The sequence below is a fragment of the Pinus tabuliformis genome, chromosome 2_1, assembly GCF_031772625.1.
Source record: "Pinus tabuliformis cultivar Carrire ecotype Pingquan chromosome 2_1, CPIR1, whole genome shotgun sequence".
NCBI lineage: Eukaryota > Viridiplantae > Streptophyta > Pinopsida > Pinales > Pinaceae > Pinus > Pinus tabuliformis.
This window is the reverse complement of record NC_142299.1, coordinates 726,042,981-726,061,172: the sequence shown is the minus strand read 5'-3', so window position 1 is coordinate 726,061,172 and position 18,192 is coordinate 726,042,981. Positions and strand designations below refer to the sequence as shown.

Sequence of the window (18,192 nt, the reverse complement as noted above, 5' to 3'; positions counted from 1 at the left end):
TATTGTATGAGTTTACAAATTTTTGGAGGACATAAAATGGTTAGGCTACCATATGTGAAATGCTCAGTGTGAAATGCTCAGGGCGTTGATATTTTTTCGGTGGTGGCGGCGACAGATAATGAGGTACGAGTTGTTCTAGTTCCATCCCATTTGGATGAATTAATAAAAAAATGTTTTTCTTGATTTTAAGTACAGGTTGATGTGTATGTCACAAAATAATCGATTCAAGGAGAGTATCATTAATTTGTCAGTATTATTAGTCCTGGTTTTTTGGGCTGGCAGGGATTATAGTAATCGGTTGAAACTTTAACATTAATCTCTACACAGAAATTGATGACAAAAACTTTGGTTTAAGTTAAAGTTTCAATGAAATTTTACTGTTAACGAATAACATTTTAATTTTAAATGAAAGTTTGTGTTTTATGATAACGAAAGTTTTAGTTCACAATCTTATTTGGCCTCTTCCCGAGGTCAGCCCGGAAGAGACCTACATACATCGCACATTGGCATTGGCATTAGGATATCAACTTTATTGACATGAGGATATCAACTTTACGATATGATATGAGCATCACATGAACATGACATTTTTGTTTCATGACATTATTTTCAAGTCAAGTAATGCTAGCATTACTTCACTAACATTTAATTCCCTTGCTGTATTTAATTCCCTTGCTGGATGTTATTAAGGTCGCAGGTAGTTGCAATGGAGTCGCAACTGGATTACAAGTGTATGGTGGTTGCAGTGGAGCCTTGGATTACAGGTGTATGGTGGTTGCAGTGGAGCCTTGGATTACAGGGGTATGCTTGCAGGTTGTTGCAGTGGAGCTCGAGTTGCAGCCGGAGGATTACAGGTGGATGCATGCAGAGCCTGCATGTTGTGCTACAGGTGGATGCATGTAGATCCTGCATGTTGTGCGGTCGCGTAAGATCTAGATTCTTAAACCCACTGCAACTTCATTCTGAGTCATCTGGAGCTGAATCTATTGCTTAACCGACTGGATCTGCTGAATCCAACTCTCTCTATCTGGATTTCAAGATCTCTGTTGAATCCAACTCTCTCTATCTGGCTTTCTATTTGGCTTTCAAGATCTTGGTCAGGCTTTGGATCTGGATCTGGATCTTTGCCAGATTTGGATCTGGAACTTTGGCAAAGGAAACATCAAAAAAATCATATTTGAGCAAGCAGAAGCTCCCATATGAGTCGGGGCTAGGCCTCCCGGCAATTGGCAAAGAAAATTGGCAGTGACCACCAAAGAAAACTGGCAAGGACCACCAGCGCTTGGCAATGACCTCCTTTCAAATAACCACGTAAGTCCTAATAACCACGCAAGTCCTCCAGGAAATTGGCAGCAATGAAACCAGAGAAACCCCTTCGTCATTTTACTGGAGTTTGGGCTATCGTGCCCCTTTCTCTGTCGCAGAACCCTTCTTGAACAGGTGTTTGGTCCAGTACAAAAGCAGAGTCAACAGATGCGACACCTTCATTATATATCAAGATATGGCGCATGCATAGTACAAAATACAGATAAGGGGAATGATTAGCAGGGGAATAATCATAGGCAAGGAAATAAAATACACGAAGTTTACCGTGAAGTAGAGATCAGAAGACAAAAGCACTAGAAGCGAGCGAGGATGATGAAGAAAGAATCATGCATTGTCTATTGGTTTCCGGTTGCCGGAATAGGATTACGCTACGCAAGATTAGTAACATGCCCCCTACCTTCCAAATCCTTTTGTCATCCAGTGTTCTAACTGCAGTTCTTTCCTCTTGAGGTACGTTCATCTAAGGTGCCAAACTGCTTATAAATAGGCATCAAATGGCAATAGAATCGATTTATCCTGGCACAGACCTAAGCTTCTAACTCCCTCTTGCAGTGCAGGGTTTATTGGGGTGGTGAGACATGAGGCACGGTCACGGCTACTCCTAGTCCATCCTCTGTGAAAAGCTGTGTTTGGCAACTGAGTTTCTCTGAAGGCACTTGTTCTCTCGTTACACCTCTCGTGGTGAGGTAGCAGAACACGTGTAGCCCATGAAAATTCTATATATTACAGCTGACCATCATTTTATTTGTATGTAACCATTGTGGACATAGCATAGAAATCATCCTACACAAAAAGCTATGTGGGACCTACCATGAGGGCCATGTCTCTCATCATTCCATTTATCAAAATTCTGCCCTCCTTAACCTTGGCCTGGTTCATTCTACCATTCTGCAGTGGAGTCCATGTCTCTGCAACTTATTCATATATTGTATACATGCCAGGTAATTTACTCTGTAAATAATGTAGAAAATATTTTTAGTTTCTTTTTTATTAGTTTCTGGATAGTTTGAAATCAAGGCACTGAATTTGGGGCACTTTTTCATGTATTCTATTAATAGAAAAAATGTCTGACGCATTGATCAATGGCTTGGTTGGTGCGCGACAAGGATTGTTGCTCAGTTGATCACATACCTTTTACAACTCTGGTCTCATTTCTTCACAAAGCTGGAGACGGAGGAGCATTTTTCGATGCTCTATCTATTATGAGATTAGGGGAATCGGGATCAAAACAATGGATAAGGTCAACATCTTGATGGAAATATTGTAATTAATAGTTTTAATAGCTAGGCAGGTTTGAACTTCTTTATGGCCTGCCCGAAGGACCGGGTCACTACTGTCCTTTGCTCGCTCTCTCCCACAATATTTGACACAATTGTTCTTTAGAAAATGTGCGTTTCAGATCGTTTTTAGGATCGACCGAAATTGGGCACCCAACAATGAACCAACGCACTGTTCAGGGCATGTACTTTAACAAATCGGTTTGGAGCTTGTTGCCTAAACAAACTGATACAAAACCTTACTACGGTTTTTTGATAACCCATTTTAGCTATATTTTCGAGGTCAACATTTACAAATTCAATGTTTTTATCTGTTTTTGTCCTGATTGCAGCAAAATACCCAATTTTTTCAATGTTCTTTGAGTAACATGTACCAATTTCCGATGTAAATTGGCAAGAGGCTGCACCTGCAGGTGAAAGATAATATCTGTCATGGCCTTAAATATTGTTGGATGCTCGCTGTAGCTCTCATAACAGCGCCCCATCGAGGATCTCTGCAAACCTGCTCTCATCAAACAAGACATTCTCAAAAGTGAAAACTTGACTCTCATTTTTGAATAAACTTCCATCATGCACATCTGTGCTAGAGTCTTACAGCAACACAAGGAGAAAATGTGTAATGAATGCCAGTAGATCGAACATCTAGAGCTGTGGCTGCTCCAATTTTTTTAACGAGATCAGTATCCCTATATTAATAAAATTTTGGAATGAATTGTTAGCCAGACTTTTTAAAAGATTTTGATTTTGAATGTGGTAATCAAAAGTTAGAATTGCCATGATATATTAAGCATCAACATTTTCACCCTAATTTCATGTGCCATGATAGTACAAACTCACCTAGCTCTTGTCCTGTTTAATCGTTCTTGCTTATAGGTAGAAATGATCATGAGGATTTCTTGACGTTCATAGACTTGTTCCCATATGGTATATCAAGCCAAGACCCCAGAACAGTTGACATAATAGGTTGCCATTTTGTAAATGTATCGAGAGTGCAACTTTTTCAATCTGCAGCAAACTTCAATTGCAAAGTTAGTACTCGATCTAGATACTTGTGACAATTGAGTCTCTCTGTCCATCTATAGATCCCTCTATCAGTGTGAGAGTGTCTACATGCTTTTGGCCAGATAATAAGAGAATTGGTTCAATTATAACATGACTTATACTTGTTTCAAGGCTTTGATACAACAATCTATGTATCATGCAAGCAATCCTTAAATGTGTCAAGGAAAGTGTGTGCACCATAACGATGCCCTTGTATCTATCAAGTAATCCTTCAGTGCCATCCTGCAAGTGTGTTTCATGTGTGATGCAATATGAGGTGTAATAGGAGTATGACTCAAAACATCCATGTACATGGGATGACAATATTCCTTATGTTTAATGAAACTATAGCATAAGTCTTCACAATTCTATTTATCAACTCTTTTTAGGCATCCTTAAGGTTATGTTTAATGCAAGTATAGCATAAGTCTTCACAATTCTATTTATCAACTCTTTTTAGGCATCCTTGAGGTTCTATTTATCAACTCTTTTTAGGCATCCTTGAGGTTATAGTCATAGGCCCCAATTAATGTAGCCCTACCTTTGCATCAACACAGGAAGAGTCCTTCCCTGCTGAAAGGGAAGCAAACAAAGATGCCAAATTTGTTGAATGGATCAAGCACATCTAGTAATAGGTGCAGGAAATTTTGCAAAAAACAATGCCAAGTATCAGTAGTGCTATGATTGGCACCGGGCTTGACATCAGTACAAGGTTGGTGATTAAGTGTGGTTTCACTTGCAAAAGGAGTTACTTATAGGGTTTTGGAAACCACTTGAATTCATTGGATTTATTTATGACAATTTTCTATATGTCTTTCCTTATCCTCTATACATTGTTCCAAAGACACTGGTCCTAGGGAAGAACGCTGAGTTGGCATGTGACATTGCATCATAACTATTGAAGCTTCCCTATCCAAATTGAAGCAGATCTTAAAAGATTCCCAGTACTTTTTTTTCTTCTAAGACTTTGGCCTTGTCTAAACACTTCCAAGCATCTGAGGCTTTGTCGTTAACTACTACACTGATTGTCCTTGCTTCTGGCTGAAGTAGTGCCATATGATCTATTGGTTCTCTTGATATATGTATGGGTCAAATTGGGCTTTCGTCATGCTCTTCAATAGCTCCCAATCAGTGACCGGAGGGGCTTCCTCCCTTAGGTTCTGTGCGTCAATTTCTTATTTACCTAAGTTGTATCTTTCTTATCCAGTTTGTATCCTTAACTATTATAAGCATAATTGACAAGCACGTAGATGGATATTGAGCGGATGGATATATTGAATGCTCATCGCTGAAGATAAATAAGCAATGGTTAAAGGGCTAAAGGGTAATAACTCTTCTACTTGTTTTGCAATACATAGATGATTTTTGTTACTATGATCAATCCATTTTAACTCTAGATTTAATAAGCACAAAAAGAGATTGAAAATAAATTAAGATGCAAATATCTTAATTCTTATATAATTCCTAGTTATGATTGCTCTACACTGATGTGTGTGTATGTTTACCAGAGAAATATAGTTCCTTTCTTTTTTTAAATGAGAACTAAGAAAATTTATGCTATAAAAGTTTGTACAGAGCTAGACAACAAGGAATACATAAAGACTGCTTGCATGATTTTCAAAGTAAGATGGTTAATCCAAATATGCCAAAACAAAGTTTTATAAATTCCCACAGTTATAGTATTTCAAAATTCCTTGCAGGTATAAAGTCTTAGGAAAACACCTAGAATTCATATTAATTTACAAACGTAAAGGTTAACGAGAAACACGATTGTTGGCCTCTTCTTGTCCATTGTTGGAAGGATAAGAGTCTTGGTTGTCTAGGTCGATATCTTTCATTAATTGGTAGACAATATCTTCCTCTTTGAAGTATTGTTGCAATGAATTCACTGGCATCCTATGGTTGGAAGCAGCAGAGTGAGATCCTCTGTTGAGATTACTAACCATATTTCTTAACCTGGATTATTTTGCCTAAACCATCAATTTGTTGCTTATGCTAGACTAAAGTGTTCATAATCATTGCATTCTGAGAAGTGCAGTAGTGCTCATTTTCATGGACTAGTCACTAAGAACAACAAGGTTTTGTTTCTTAGGGTGGATTCTTCATGTGTTTCAAGAATCCTACGAAATTATTTAGCTTCATGATAATCCATGGATAATTCCCATAGAGAGTGATACATTGGAAATCTTAATCAAATGCTTGAGATTGATTGATGGACTAAGATTGCCACTCCTGACCTGCTGAGCCTTTCTGGTGAAGTAGTCAAACTTTCAGTTATGTTCGTGGATGTGTTGTACACCTTGGTAGAAAGCCTTTTGCACATTGTTCAACTAATCTTGGATTTTTATGGCTTGCTCAATAAAGTCCTGGAATGAGTCAACTAGACTTTGTTGGAGGTCCCCCCTTGTCCTTGGAATCAATAAGGGGATAATGAGTCCAAAACATTATCTCCTAACAGCCATCATATTTCCAGATCATATTGATTTAACATTTTGATCTGCAAGCTAATCTCTTGAGGATAACATAACAAAGGATTCGATAGATGGCCGCACATACATTGAGCTCAGGACACCATGAGAAGAATTTGGTTGCCAGGCTTGAGTACTCGTTTATCAGAAGAGAACTAAGAAAATTTATGCTATAAATGTTTGTGCAGAGCTAGACAACAAGGAATACATAAAGATTGCTTGCATGATTTTCAAAGTAAGTTGGTCAATCCAAATATGCCAAAACAAAGTTTTATAGATGCCCACAGTTATAGTATTTCAAAATTCCTTGCAGGTATAAAGTCTTAGGAAAACACCTAGAATTCATATTAATTTACAAAATGTAAAGGTTAACAAGAAACACGATTGTTGGCTTCTTCTTGTCCATTGTTGGAATGATAAGAGTCTTGGTTGTCTAGGTCGATATCTTTCATTAATTGGTAGACAATATCTTCCTCTTTGAAGTATTTTCGCAGTGAATTCACTCACATCCTATAGTTGGAAGCAGCAGAGTGAGATCCTTTGTTGAGATTGCTAACCATATTTCTTAACTTGGATTATTTTGCCTAAAACATCAATTTGTTGCTTATGCTGGACTATAGTGTTCATAATCATTTCATTTTGAGAAGTGCAGTAGTGCTCATTTTCATGGACTAGTCACTGAGAACAGTAAGGTTTTGTTGCTTAGGGTGGATTCTTCATGTGTTTCAAGAATCCTACGAAATTCTTCAGCTTCATGATAATCCATGGATAATTCACATAGAGAGTGATACATTGCAAATCTTAATCAAATGCTTGAGATTGATTGATGGACTAAGATTGCCACTCCTGACCTGCTGAGCCTTTCTGGTGAAGTAGTCAAACTTTCAGTTCTGTTCCTGGATGCTCTGTACACCTTGATAGAAAGCCTTCTGCACATTGTTAAGCTAATCTTGGATTTCTATGGCTTGCTCAATAAAGTCTTGGACTAAGTCAACCAGACTTTGCTGGAGGTCCCCCTTGTCCTTAGAATCAATAAGGGGATAATGAGTCCAAAACATTATCTCCTAACTAGCATCATATTTCCAGATCATATTGATTTAACATTTTGCTCTACAAGCTCTTCTCTTGAGGATAACATAACAAAGGATTCGATAGATGGTTGCACATACATTAAGCTTAGGATACCACGAGAAGCATTTGGTTGCCAAGCATGAGTACTCGTTTATTAGAAGAGCATCCAGAGGATACCTGTAAAGAGATATATAGTGCATAAACATCCAATACTTGGGGATGTTATCCTTGGATATAAAATACCCAGAGAAGAGAAAAAAGGCTCCCAGTGTCATGAATATGACAGAGTTTCCTGTGATAAAATCAGGGGCTTCAAACTATGAGAAAAAGAAGAGAAATGCATTCCATGTGTTGCTGAGACCACAAGGGTATTAGAGATGACATATGATGAAACTCTGTAAAACCCAAGCGTTCATCCAAACCATGTCGGTTATAACCAACCTTCAAGTACACAGTTCCAAGGCCTACCCCTGCAACTATTGCCTGCATATTTCTTGCAAGGAATAACTGTTGTGTTCTGTAGATTATCTTGTAAAACCTGCATGATAGAGTATAGATTTCAGAGTATCTGCAATTGGCATATTCAACCTTGGCATCTCCATCATCATCAAGACCAATTTTCTCATGATTAGCAACACTAGCCAGACCTGCACATGGGCCTCGCAAGTTTCTCTATTGCAACCCCTGCTTTGTGAAAACATTCTGAGAAGAATCATGATCAAAATTTCCGGTGCTTTCACTGATGATTTCCATTACATACTCCAAGGCATTAAGCTGTGGGGGGATTTTTCTTCCCGTAGATTCAAGTGACTCATGCAGTGACTTCAAAGACCCATGCTATACCACTGAGCCCTTTGTAAGGATCATTAAAGAGCTTGTCAGATTCAAAATCTTGTAGCAGGATTGACAGTCTTTGAAATGCACACTAGGTTATGAAACTACGAGCAGTTTATCATAACTATATCTACATATAGAAATATTTCCAAAGGTTGTTCTTTGTCTTCCTTCTTCTTCATGGTCAAGGTGTGTCCCTTCGATCTTTGCCTTGGAGTTTCTTGTCTTTACTCTATTGGAACTACTGGTATCCATTGTGTTGTAGTTATTCATACCAATATCGTAAGCTTCTCTAAGCAGTGCATAGCATAAACTAAGCTTCTCTAAGCTATGTATAGCATCTCAAATGCAACCTTGCCAATGCACAAGGTCAGAGGACACGAATAAGTGATTGAAACTTCAATATATGTCTTGAGATAGTTTTAGGATTCACTTCACATGAAGACTTGTTTGGTTTGTTTTGTTATGCAGTTAAGAACAACTTGACTTTGCTATAGCACTCAGCCCTTGTTGGGTCCCTATAATACTAGTGATTACCCCATTACTATTGTAGTTATACCCCTTATTTATATTGTTGTGCCCCTATTACCCCCATATTGTTATTTCTGTGCCCCATAGAATCTCTCTATTGTTATTTTTGTGGCTTTATATTATTATTGTTAGGTCGGCTGGATTATATTGTGACTCCTTAGACTCCTATATATAGAAAGGAGGTTTTGTTATTTGTATCATCCAATAATTGTTCATTTATGTAATGTAAAGGAGGTTGCCCCCTCGAAGAGGCTGAATTCTAAGGCGTTGATTTATCTTTTCTATCTTTTCTTGAATTGGTTTCATAACATTTGGTATCAGAGCTTTGGATTCTAGGGTTTCGCTGCTCCAAACAGGTCATCGTGGCATTTTCGCTATAACTTTTTTCTGTGACGTTTCAGAAGTCGCAAAAAAAAACCCATTTGAGAAGAAATCGCGTTGAACCTTGGGTCTAAATTTCAGAGCTTTTCGCGGGATATTTGCGGAGATATGATCTGAGGAAGTTGGTCTTTTTGCAGACTCCTGAATTACATTCAAAACAGGTGACCTGGAGAAAATCGTCATAACTTTCTATTTGGGAATCAGATTGAAATTTCGTAAGAAGGTATAGAAAGAGGACGGACTGTAGTTTCTTGTATATCGTTTTCAGAACCAAATATCGAAAATTGTACACGTGGCACTTCATACAAGTTCACTCTTCTGGAAAGGTCTATAATCAGGTCATATTGGGAGATTGTGCATAACTCTTTCTTGGAGAATCCAATTTGGATCAGACTGGTGGCATTGGCAAGAGGACACAGAGAGCTAATACAGGTCACAAATTCAGAACTAGATGATTGGAAAGTACAGAGATACATCAGAGGCAATATCAAGCTCCTACAAAGTGAAAAAATGTGTGTAGATTTTTTTTAATTTTTGCTTAAGCTTGGTTTGAAAATTTATTTTGAAGGAATTCAAAGGGCATAGTAGAGCATTATTATCGGTAACTGATGCCCCGAGGAAAGAAAATGCAAAAACCTAGTAAGGAACCTGAAAGCTCTAGCATGACTCATGAAGAAGAGGAAGAAATGCTACATGATATATCAAAATTACAAGAACAAGTGCAACAAATGTCACGCTCACAAAAGTTAACAGAAGCTAAGATAAATGGCGTGGAAGCTAAGATGAATGGCATGGAAGCTAAGATGGACAATTTGAAGATAGATTTGAACACAAATTTGAAGACAGGCATGGTAGATTTGAAGACAGATTTGACAAATTTTCTACAAGAAATACTTACTAATGGTGAAAAGGTAGTAAAGGAAACTCATGATGAGAACAAAAGAAATGTTAATCATGATTCCATAGATGCTAATGTTGGATCAAAGAATCACCATATTCCAAAAATCGATATGAGGAAGTTTGATGGCAAGGATCCCGCCACATGGATATTACAGATGGAGCAATTCTTCGATCTCAATAATGTGCAAAACACACAAAAGGTACGTATGGCAACTGTATATTTGGAACCAAATCAGTTTGTATGGTATCAATGGCTTTGTTCTCGTAAACAATTTATCACTTGGGCAATTTTTACGGAAGAATTGATAGCACATTATGAGGATACAAAAAGCAACACTTTTTTTAGCCAATTGATAAGTCTCAAACAAAAGGGTTCAATAATGGAGCACATTGAGGAGTTCCAAAAATTGAACATAAGGGTAAAAGATATTCCAGAGGAGCATAGGATTGATGTGTTCATAGGGTCTTTAAAGGATAATATCCAACATGATGTTCGCCTTTGGGAACCTGATTCATTAGAGAAGGCATTCAGGTTAGCAAGAAAAATGGAAAGCAAAATTATGGCAACTAGGAAGCATACCATCACAACTATAAAGACGGAAGTGTTGTTGCCCCTAGTCTTCCACAACCTACAAGGTTGACACCACAACAATTGGAAGAAAAAAGAGCAAAAGGGCTTTGTTACAATTGTGATAGCAAATACACAAAAGGTCATAAGTGTGCTGAGAAGAAATTATTCTACATAGATTGTGAAGAGGAAGAAGAAAAGGAGCAAGAAAGGTCAAAAGAAGAGGATATACTTCAGGAACAAAGCCTAGATGAAGAACAAATAAATCCGACCATATCTTGTAATGCATTGGCGGGAATTACCACTCCTCAAACCATCAAGATAGAAGGACAAATCAAGAAGAAAAAGGTAATAGTGTTGATTGATTCAGGAAGCACCCACAATTTTATTCATTGTAGGGTAGCAAAAGAATTGAATTGCTTCCTATATCCAGCACCAGAGTGTCAAGTGATGATTGCAAATGGAGGAACAATAAATTGCTCTGGAAAGTGCCATAATATCAAGCTATCCATGGGAGAATATGTATTGACTAGCCCAATGCTTTCCATTCCAATGGGAGGTGCTGATGTTGTACTAGGAGTCCAATGGCTACAATCCTTGGGTACAATAGCTTTTAATTTTCAAGAACTTTTCATCAAATTTTCTACGGAAGGAAAGGAAGTTGAATTAAGGGGTATTGCAGGGAAACCAGGAAAGATAATCAGCTCTAATGGCATGACAAAGCTTCTAAAAAAGGAGCAAAGAGGTGTAATTGCACAATTATGTTCGCTAGATGTTTCCACATTGGAATCATCTATTTCTCCAGATCTCCAAAAAGTCCTGGACAATCATTCCAAGGTATTTGAGACTCCCAAAGGTCTCCCACCTATGCGTGATCATGATCATGCTATTCATCTGATTCCAGGAAGTGTTCCTCCAAACATCAGGCCGTACAGATATCCCTATGTCCAAAAAAGTGAAATTGAACGTATGGTTGCAGAAATGCTAGAGGCTGGTATAATTCAACCGAGTCAAAGTTCTTTCTCAGCTCCAGTAGTATTGGTGCACAAGAAGGATGGATCATGGCGCATGTGTCCGGATTATAGGGAGCTCAACAAGCTCACTATTAAAGATAAGTTCCCCATTCCTGTCATTGATGAATTACTGGATGAATTGCATGGATCAATTTACTTCACCAAGTTGGATCTTCGTTCGGGATATCATCAAATCAGAATGAAGATTGAAGACATTCCGAAAACGGCATTTAGAACTCATGAGGGTCATTATGAATTTTTGGTCATGCCTTTTGGCCTTACCAATGCACCTTCAACATTTCAAGGTTTGATGAATTCAATTTTCAAACCATTCCTTAGAAAATTTGTGTTAGTATTTTTTGATGATATACTAATCTACAGCAAGTCTTGGAAGGATCATGTTGAACATGTTGACAGGGTGCTACAACTATTGGAGGAGAAACAATTATATGCAAAAAGATCCAAATGTTTCTTTGGAGTCCAGGAGGTGGAATATTTGGGTCATATTGTATCTCATGAAGGAGTTAAGGTAGACCCTAGCAAAATTAAAGCCATTAAGGAATGGAAAATCCCCACATCCATAAAGCATCTGCGAGGATTTCTTGGGTTGACAGGGTATTATCGCAAGTTTGTTAAGAATTATGGGAGAATAGCAGCACCTCTAACAACATTATTGAAGAAAGATTCATTTTCATGGACTCCGGAAGCAACAAAGGCCTTTGAACATCTTAAAGAGGCAATGTGCCAAGCACCGGTCTTAGCTACACCGGACTTCACAAAAACCTTTATTGTGGAATGTGATGCTTCAGGAAATGGAATTGGTGTTGTTCTAATGCAAGATGAAAGACCCATTGCTTTTGAAAGTCGTCCAATCAAGGGAAAGTTTTTAAGCAAAGCTATTTATGAGAAGGAAATGTTGGCAATACTCCATGCACTTAAGAAATGGCGACCCTACCTAATGGGAAGACACTTCAAGGTAAAAACGGATCATGATAGCCTTAAATACTTTTTAGAACAAAGATTATCCTCTGAAGAGCAACAAAAGTGGGTCACAAAGATGTTGGGTTATGACTTTGAAATCATCTACAAAAAAGGGAAGCAAAATGTGGTGGCAGATGCACTCTCAAGAAAGGATGAGGATGTGGAAGCATTGTTGTGTGCCATTTCTATTATCCAACCAGATTGGATAAACGAAGCAAGGGAGGAATGGAAGAATGACGAAGAAGTGTGGGCACTTATTCGAAAGCTACAACAAGATTCCAGTACTTCTGATACATTTAGCTGGCAAAATGATTCGTTATGGTACAAAGATCGCTTATACCTCTGTAAGAATTCCCAGCTAAAACAAAAGATTCTTATGGAATTGCACACTTCTCCCTTAGGAGGGCACTCAGGATTTTTAAAAACTTACCACAGGGTTAAGAAGGAATTTTTTTGGGATGGCCTTAAATCAGATATTCAAAAGTTTGTGGCGGAATGTTTGGTTTGCCAACAAAATAAAGTTGAAACAATTAAGACACCGGGTCTATTACAACCTTTATCCATTCCAAGCCAACGTTGGGAGGAGGTTTCAATGGATTTTATCACAGGTTTACCCAAGTCTGAGGGAAAGAGTGTCATCATGGTGGTAGTTGACAGACTTACCAAGTATGCACACTTTTGTGCATTATCACATCCATTTAAAGCCAGTACAGTTTCTACTGCATTTATGGAAACAGTTCAAAAGCTACATGGAAACCCAAAGATTATTGTAAGTGACAGAGATCCCATTTTCACTGGAAATTTTTGGACAGAATTATTTTCTTGTCTTGGTACTCAGTTAGCTCATAGCTCATCTTATCATCCTCAATCTGATGGGCAAACTGAGATAGTAAACAAATGTTTGGAAGGATATCTTCGTTGCTTTGTATCTGATAAACAGACACAATGGGTCAAATGGTTGCCTCTGGCTGAATGGTGGTATAACACTTCCTTCCATACAGCAACAAAAATGACCCCATTTATGGCACTTTATGGGTATCAACCACCATCCATCACATCATATTTAAGAGAAAATTCTAAGGTTCAGGCAGTGGAACATCACATCGAACATCAACAACAAGTCCTCCAACTCTTAAAGGATAACCTCGTGTTGGCACAAAATAGAATGAAACAACAGGCAGATCAACATCGCAGTGAAAGAAGTTTTGATGTAGGTGATTGGGTATTCCTACGGCTACAACCATATAAGCAAATGTCCCTAAAGCAAGCTAAGAAGGATAATAAATTATCACCAAAGTATTATGGTCCGTACAAGGTGTTGCAAAAGATTGGTACTATGGCATACAAATTGGAGCTTCCTGCAGCTTCTCGATTGCACCCAGTTTTCCATGTTTCATGTTTAAAGAAGGTTATAGGCGACAAGCTCCCAATTCAAACAATATTGCCAGAACTTGACGAGGAAGGAAAAATTATATTGGAACCGGAAGCAGTCACAGAAACAAGAACTCGACAGCTACGAAATCGATCAATTTCAGAGTATCTTATCAAGTGGAAGAACTTATCCGCTGAAGATTCCACATGGGAGGATGAGAATTTTATGCAGAAGTATCCAGAACTACTCAAGCGTTGAGGACAACACTTTTTTGAAGGAGAGGGGCATGTTGGGTCCCTATAATACTAGTGATTACCCCATTACTATTGTAGTTATACCCCTTATTTATATTGTTGTGCCCCTATTACCCCCATATTGTTATTTCTGTGCCCCATAGAATCCCTCTATTGTTATTTTTGTGGCTTTATATTATTATTGTTAGGTCGGCTGGATTATATTGTGACTCCTTAGACTCCTATATATAGAAAGGAGGTTGTGTCATTTGTATCATCCAATAATTGTTCATTTATGTAATGTAAAGGAGGTTGCCCCCTCGAAGAGGCTGAATTCTAAGGCGTTGATCCATTTTTTCTATCTTTTCTTGAGCTGGTTTCATAACAGCCCTACTGAATTCTTGGCCTCTTCTGGTTCTCCGAATCGCAATTGCATGGTAATAGTTTCGCCTAAAGTTTATGCTGTTAGGGGGGCAGAGTCTATTGATAATGTATGGACAGTGTTTGAAAGTTGTGTATATCCTCTCAAATGCAAACCTGCCAATGCACAATGTCAGACGACACGAATCACTGATTGAAACTTCAAAACTGCAACAAGCTAATATGACTAGCCTTGAGACTACAGGGAAACTACACTTCACAACTTGACTTTGCTCCCACCATTGCTTTCAACATTCACATAGGGAAGGGACTAGCTGCTGCCGTGCAACTCCTCTTGTTTATTTGTAGTATTGGCATCTCACCTCTTTCCGCCTAAATAGACATTAGAATTTATAGATGTTGATTTTTTCAGATGCTGCATGGTTTTATTTATGTTGTTCTATGATAATAAATAATCGCGCAAGGATACAATTTTGTTTAAGAAGTCATTTTAGGAGGAATTTAGGTTTTTTTTTTTTTTTTTTTTTTTAAGAAATTGACCATAAGAGTCCTTACAATTTTGTTTGTTTAAGAAGTCATTTTAGCAGGAATTTAGGGTTTCTTTTAAGAAATTGACCATAAGAGTCCTTACAATTTTGTTTGTTTAAGAAGTCATTTTAGCAGGAATTTAGGTTTTTTTTTTGGGAATTGACCATAAGAGTTACAATTTTGTTTGAGAAGTCATTTTAGCAGGAATTTAAAAGTGTTTGAATTATTTTTTCAATAGAAATAGATTTAATATCATTAAAACTGTAGACACTTGAAATTTTGAAGCTTAACAACTATAATCTAAATTTCCTAAAATATTTAGGAAATTTTTACCAAAACCATACCAGAATTTCTACTATTTTCCAAATATAATTGTGACCTGCTACCTAATTAGACTTCTCTCTAAATGATAGTATAGTTCTTTTCTTTTAGGTTTATCTTTCATTTGATCCGATTGAAATGGGTTTCCTGATCTGATTGGAATGGGTTTCATCTTTTTCAAGTGAAGCAGAGAAAGCCGAAAAACTGAAACTGGAGCTCATGCAATGAAAAGAAGGGACCTGAATTCTGTGGGGCTTTTTTTGAATATTTTGTTTCTGTTCGTTGAAGATTTTGTTTTCCGTTGCCGGCATGCCCTGTTTTCTCTTTTTCTTTTGCTCGGTTTTGCGGTAATTGCCCTGTTTTGCTCGTGTGAAACGCTACCTTTTTCGGAACCATTCGTGCCACCTTCTCTGGAACCATACCTGCGGAGTCCACTCCAGCGGCAATCAAAGCCAACACTGAACTCTAGTCAAGTTATCATTTGATTCATCGAATTGGTTTAAATTTAATATAAATATGGGTTCCTTGCAATATACTGAATTGATTTGGTACTACAATAACAGTGGTACTCAATGACAGCGCAGTGCTATTATTCGTACCGCACTCACAATGGATGAATTAATCGATTTAATGATGGATTCAGCGTCCACTTTTATCCCAGCCGAAGTAATGGCGAATTCATTTCATTTTTTCCCTGGCTTTAAGGTAGGCAGCCGGATATGTTTTAAGTTTGTATTTTGAATATTCATATAATTTCTTTTGTCATCATTGTAATGTCGATATATCTTCTTAGAGGGAAACATCAAAAAACTTTCCCATCTTTAACGTGAAGGTACCCCATTTTTGAAAACAAGGTAAACTAATAATTATATTTAAAAACAAGACATGAGGGGCATTCTTCATCCATATTATTAATATTTATAATAATTAAAATTAGGATCAGAGTGTTTTAGGTCAGAATTAAATACAAAAATATTGCTAATATATATTTATTTTTTATATTAATATAATTTAGATAACCGATTTAAATTTCACTTATACATAAAACTAAGTATAATGTTTAAAGGTGAAAATTAAATAAAAAATATAATTAATATAAATTTATTTTTTATATTAATATGATTTTTTATATCATCTGCATAATATATTGAGACTTTTCTTATACATAGAATCTAAGTCCAAGTCTTTTTTTTTTTTTTAATATTTGTATAATGTTTTTAATATCACGTACATAACACATTAGATTTTACTTAGAGATGGAACCCAGGGTGTAAGGAGCTGCGGTCCTTGGCACGTCCACCGACACAAGTGCGACGAGTTGGTTCAACAATCGAGCACGCGAGTTGACAAAACATGAAGTGCGAAGATTGGCTAGAGACAAAGTGCGCACAAACAAGTGAACATGGTGAAGGCATGCGTGCGAAATGTGAAGGCAAACCATGTGTTTATACGGTGGATGAGCGTGGGCATCCACATAGCAAGCTGACGGTAGAGGATTGTGTTTGAGGGCGTTGGTCGATGGGCCGACCAACCACAAACATTAACAAAGGCGTTGGTTGAGGTGAAATGACCACTCCATGGAGGCATATAAGTTAGCAAGGCGTGGAGCTCATTTGGCATCGAACAACTTCGCTCATCATCTAATGTAGAAGAGGAGTGCGCAGATCTTGTGTAGCCGCAACAATAGAAGGGAAGGCGCAGGTTTGGTGATGCACCCGCTCTTGGGCAAGGCCGCACGAAGGTAGCACGACTTCTTGGTTTTGGGTGAGGGCGCGGGTAGGAGTACCTGCCGGTTGGTAAACAGTGGAGACTTGGTGGAGTCGCCCGCCGGTGCGAAGTTGGTGAATGGTGGAACGTTGGTGAAGCCGGGTGAATGGTGGAACGTTGGTGAAGCCGGGTAAATGGTGGAACGTTGGTGAAGCCGGGGGTGAAGAGGGTGTCTTGGTGACTTGGTGAAGTCACCCGCCCGTCGTGCACGAAACAAGGTTCGGTTGTGAAGTGCGGAAGGCAGCTCGTGTGAGGGCACGCCCGCCCGACTTGGGCAAGGAAATCTTGGTTATCACACGGAGGTGTGAGATGATGTAAAATTGGCTAAGTATGAAACTTGGTGTTTCCAAGTATACTTGTAAAGCTTTGTAACATTGAAGACTGTATAGTATATTATTCGGGCAGACTCATTGTTCAGGTTGTTGCCCCTCCCTTTATATTGTGCAATTGTGTTCTTCATGTATAATTGCTGATGATAATGAATGTGTATGGGTGTTCATTGGTATAAAATAACATTAATAATTACTTGGTTGAGAAACACAAACTAAGTAGGATAAGTGGTTAGGCGTAGTCCACGAACATATGTATTGGTGAAAATAAAGTGTTCGGTGGTGTTGCACCTCGCCAAGCGCGGTTGAAAGACTACCGCTGGCCTGGGGGAAGTGACAGTTGGTATCAGAGCAAGGTTGCTCGTGACAAAGTGCAAATATTGAAGCTGATTCAGGGTTGAAGAAGCTTGACATTTGGTGACAGTGAAGCAGGTACTTGCAGGTGAAGGAAGTTGTTTCACATACAAGTGGAACAAGGGCTGGTTCATGGTTGCAGGCAACTTGGTGAAGCTGTTGGATGGTTGAAACTAGATCACAAAGAAGGAAATTGTTAGCAATGGCAGGTGAATCTCAGGTTGGGTCTAGTCATGGTGCGAAGGATGCTACTATGGCATTCATTGAAAAGGTGTTGGAAAGGATGGAGGACTTAGAGGCTTACTGGACTAAGAAGATGGACTTGGTCAAGAGAGATCAAGAGGCCAATTCGAAGATGAGGGAAGAGCTCGATGAACTCCGGACTCAACACGAGTACACTGATCTTATGTGTACACAACTTGAAGTAAGGGTCAAGGAGATTGAAGAGGCAAGAGACCGAGGCTTGGAAGAGATCGTGGACTTGCAAAAATCTCTTGACGAAGCCAGAGATGAGAT

At 38.3% G+C, this 18,192-nt stretch overlaps 1 pseudogene; it reads right to left on the bottom strand.

Moving 5' to 3' along the window:
- Positions 1–1,074: 1,074 nt before the first annotated feature.
- LOC149202642 (ABC transporter G family member 8-like) lies at positions 1,075–15,646 on the bottom strand (annotated as a pseudogene).
- Positions 15,647–18,192: the final 2,546 nt, after the last annotated feature.